Source organism: Carlito syrichta, unplaced genomic scaffold (genome assembly GCF_000164805.1).
Source record: "Carlito syrichta isolate Samal-C Ts95f unplaced genomic scaffold, Tarsius_syrichta-2.0.1 Scaffold309859, whole genome shotgun sequence".
In the NCBI taxonomy this organism is placed as follows: Eukaryota; Metazoa; Chordata; class Mammalia; order Primates; family Tarsiidae; genus Carlito; species Carlito syrichta.
In genome coordinates, this window is record NW_007253955.1 from 581,334 (window position 1) to 586,094 (window position 4,761).

Genomic DNA, 4,761 nt, shown 5'->3' on the forward strand with positions numbered 1-4,761 from the left:
AGTTAAGTCCGGAAAAGTTAAGCCTAGAAGCTAAAACTTTTTAAAGATTATTTTAATTAAATAAAAATAGTATATATTTATGGTGTACATACAAGACAATATTTTGATATGTGTGTACACTGTAGAATTGCTAAATCAAGTTAATAACATGCATGACCTTACGAACTTACTTTTTTTTTTGAGTCGAAGTCTCACTCTCGCCCAGGCTGGAGTGCAGTGGCACACTCACAGCCACGCCAGCCTCGACCTGCTGGGCTCTGGCGATCCTTCTGCCTCATCTTTCCAAGTAGCCGGAACTACAGGTGCATGCTCCCCCGCCCGGCAAATTTATTTTATTGTAGAGAAGAGGTCTTGCCAAGTTGCCCAGACTGGTCTCAAACTCGCGGGCTCAGGCAATCCACTCGCCTCAGCCTCCAAAGTGCTGGGATTACAGGCTGAGCCACCGAGCTCGGCCCTACTCCTTGTTTTTTTTGTTTTTTGTTTTTTATTTTTTTGAGTTGGAGTCTCACTGTCACCCAGACTGGAGTGCAGTGGCCGCTCCCGGCCACCGCAGCCTCGACCTGCTGGGCTCCGGTGATCCTTCTGCCTCAGCTTTCCGAGTAGCTGGAATTACAGGCGCGCGCCACCACACCCGGCTAATATTTTGATTTATTGTAGAGATGAGGTCTCGCCAAGTTGCCCAGGAGGGTCTCGAACCCGCGGGCTCAGGCAATCCACTCACCTCAGCCTCCCAAAGGCGTGGGATTACAGGCTGAGCCACCAAGCCCGGCTCCTACTCCTTGTTTTTATGAGTTCAACCTTTTTAGGTTTCACATGTGAGTGAGATCACATAGTGTTTGTCTCTTTGTGTCCTAGTCTAAAACTTGATAATCGTCAGCCAAATGGCAACCAAAGCAAAAACTCCAAAGTGAGGGAGACCGGGGCTCTATTCAGCTGGGACCGAGAACTAAGCTAATGATGCAGGGACACTCATACATTTAGAATACTAGCCATTTTCCTTCAGAACTACAATGAAGAAATAAAAGCCAAGGCTAACATTCAGTTCGTCCCCTGCTGGAGAAGCAGAGTGGTCTGTGGGCTCCAGCATTGAATCTGCACCATGACCAAGTCTAATCTCGGGTCAGTTATATAACTGCTCATGAAACAGGTCTGATAATAGTGCCTCCCTGTGGGTTTTTGTGAAGATCATATACGAATTTTGTGGAACATCGTCATCACTCAGTAAATAGTAGCTGCTGTTTTTCTGTTCTGAGAGTGACTACAAAGGAAGGCACCAGAGATATTTGGGCTAGATATTTACTATGGTCTGAATGGTTGTGTCCCCTCAGATTCATATGTTGAAATCCTGACCCCCAAGGTGATGGTATTAGAGGTGAGACCTTTGGGAGATGATTAGGTCATGAGGGTGGGGAGCCTTCATGAATAAAATTAGTGCCTCATAAAACAGTCCTCAGATAGACCCCTTGGCCCTTCCCCCATGAGAAGTTACAGTCAGGATATGCTCATCTATGAATCAGGAAGCGGGCCGCTGGCATCTGGATCTTAGATTTTCCAGACTCTAGAACTGTAAGAAATAAATTTCTGTAGTTTTTTGTTTGTTTGAGTCAGGGTTTCAGTCTGTTGCCCAGGCTGGAATACAGTGGCACGATCACGGCCAGTCTCCAACTCCTGGCTTTACGAGATCCTCTTGGTCAGCTTTCCGAGAAGTTGGGACTATAGGCAGGAACCACCAGGCCGCTAAGTTTTAAGATTTTTGTAGAGGTGAGGGCTTGCTATGTTGCCCAGGCTGGTCTCAAACTCCTGGGCTCAAGGGATCCTCTCACCTTAGTCTCCCAAAGTGCTGAGATTACAGGCATAAACCATCGTGCCTGGCAAATTTCTGTAGTTTATAAGCCACCCAGTCTATGATATTTTGTATAGCAGATTGAACAGACTAGGACAATATTAAAAAAAATAAGCTTCCTGATTACAAGGGCTGTGAAATCCTAGACTACACAGTGGAGGCATGGCAACCAAGAGATTTGAAGGCAAAAAGCAAGCCATCAACTTTCTGTGACTGATTGTGGCCCTAAGCAAAGGCCGGGCCTGTGTGCAATGACTTCTCAGGATCTCTTTCAGCCTAAAAGTTCCTGGAATGCCTTTCAGCTTTGGCTCCTGGCAGGTTTCTAACACTACAACAGTGATGTCCCCTGCTATTGAGAACCCTGGGAACAGCTCAGCTCCATGGTCCAGCCATATAAATCTGATAAAAATAGAAGCTGAAATACCATCCTGGAGTTGCTATTTTTAAAAGCGTCTGAGATGCTGGGTGGGGTCTATTTCTCCCTCAAATGCCATCTTGCTGTTCCCTTCTCCTGGTGAGCAGGGTGCTAACGTGGTGCATGAGAGGGATGGGAGCCAGAACCTGTGAGCACATTTGTCAAGTGGCTCCAGGGCTGCTGCCCATATCCACACTGGCCAGGGAGGACCCGCAGGGCCGGGCTGCCCAGGTCTGCACGCACCTGCCCCCTTCCACACCCCTTTCAGCTCTGTTACCTCCCTCTGCTCCCTCTCCTACTCCGGTGGCCCCAGCAGAGAGGTGTCCTGCCACTTCCATCACAAAAGAAACACAGGAGAGGGAAAGGGGAACAGAGGCAGCCTCGCTCAGAAGGGGACTCAGCCTTGTTGCCTCTGGGGCTGCCTTGGCCCCACCTTGGTGTAGCTAACCTTCAAGAGGGACTGTCCCCACCAGCTGAAGCTCTGCATCCCATTGCCTTCTGGTGAGCAACTCATAATGTTTTATAGGTGGGCCAAAGGGATGCTGTGGAATTGAGAGGGCTCCAGAACCCAGTGCCTGGGATTAAAAAAAGCACCAGAAAAAAGAAGAAGAAGAAGAAGAAAGAAAGAAGAAAATAAAGTACCAGAATTGCTTCCCTCCTGCCCCACAGATGATATGGCTTCAAGGCAGTAAGCTAAGCTTCTGGCTGTGCTGTTAAGAAACTGGAGGGAAAGATCATGAGTAAGCACATTGTGGCCTCAAGGGAGGAGATCAGAATTATCACGAGCTTCTGGGCACCCAGCGACCAGGCTGGGATAAGCTGGGGGGAGGGAGAGAGACCTGAACAAAGCTTATGGGGTGGGGAGAAGAGTGCTGTCTGCTCAATAGCAGCATTCTGGTACAGAAGGTTATACCTTCAGAGCAAATTTGCATCCATTGCCTGCTTTAATACCAACAATAGCCCTTTGGATAAGCACCATTATTCCCATTTTTTTTTTCTGGTAAGAAAACTAAAGCTATTTAGTAGCAGAAGCAAAGTTAGAACTCAGGTCTCCAAGAGCAAAAGTTGGTTCTTAAGTTTCATCTTCTGGCAGAGTGAAGTTCACATGGTTATAGCAAGAGCTGCAAATCGTGTTTCGATCTAGTTCATCCAATAGCCAAGTTAGAGGCTGGACTGATTCTTGGATTACCTCTGCCGGCCTCACTTCATCAGTAAGGGCAGTTGCTTATGGTCTCTGGGCCAGTTTTCCTACATGCAGAACAGGGAGGATCTTCCTTCTTCCTCATGACTTTTTGCCCAGGGCAGGGGCTTAGTCATTGTGTTATTTACACCCAGCTTAATTCCGGGCCTGGAGATGACATGCGGTAAATATTTGCTGAATGAATGCTTGACTAAGTAAGCCAAAGGCACCATTCAAACAAAATTGAGTTAGACATTGGTGAGATGCCAGACGGCCTCTGCCCATGCAAGGTATGATTTAGGATGAACAGTCACCTGTGGAAGAACCTGGAGGCGGACCCTCTTCACTGCTCGTTTGGAGCTCCCTGAGCCACATGTTCTCCACAGACAAGCCTTCCACTTAAGCTGAAGCGGGCTTTGAGCTGCCCCTTCTCCTAACCCCCTTTGCACTGTCAGTTACTCACACCTTGCACTTAGTCACATCCTGTCCTGCTTTATTCTTGAACGGAGTGCATTGTGAGCCTTCTCTCTGCAGCTGATGGTAAGCTTCCTGGGGACAGGGGTCGGGTCTAACATTTTCCTTGGAGCCCTGGCGCCCTGGCTGTTCCGAGGGCATTCACGGAGGGGTTCATAAACACTGTGATGACCTAAGAAAGGGTCGGGCTTGGGGGGCTGCGGATCGTCCTGTAGGGTGACTTCTGGACTGTTCTCCTTCAGGCTGGGCAGTTTCCGGGGTTACTTGAGGGATTTCTGGGCTCAAGAAACCAGGGTCAGGGCCCTGACGGGGGTTTCCCCCTGGAGACAGGATGCCTGGCGCCTTCAGTAAGGAACGGAAACTGAGCAGATTTCTGAGGCCAAGATAGAGTCTGCAAGTGAGGGGTGCAGAGGGAGCGTTGTGGGGGCGGCAAGATCCTGAACGGGGCAGAGGAAGTGCCCATGTCTAAGTCCAGGGCACGTGGCTGCCTTGCCAGCATAGGAGCTAGGAAGGATGGGCTCCTGGAACAAGGCTCTCGCTCCGTGCCTCAGTTTCCCCATTGGGGGAAGGACACAGTTCGCCGCGTGGGAGAACAAGAGAAGCCTTTCTTAGTTCTCGTTGTTTCCAGGCGGTGTGCGGAGGCTGCGCTGGGCATATCCATCCTGGCGCCGCTAACAGCGTCTGCCCCGGCTCTGCCCTCGCCCCATCCGGCCTCCTCTTCCGCCCCTCCGCCCCTCTCGCACCCCGGCGCCCCTGCCTGCCTCTCTCCGGGCCTCGGAGGCTCGCACACCAGCACAAACCGGCGACGGCGAGGCATCGCCCCCGCCCTTCCCCTCCTCCACCCGCCTT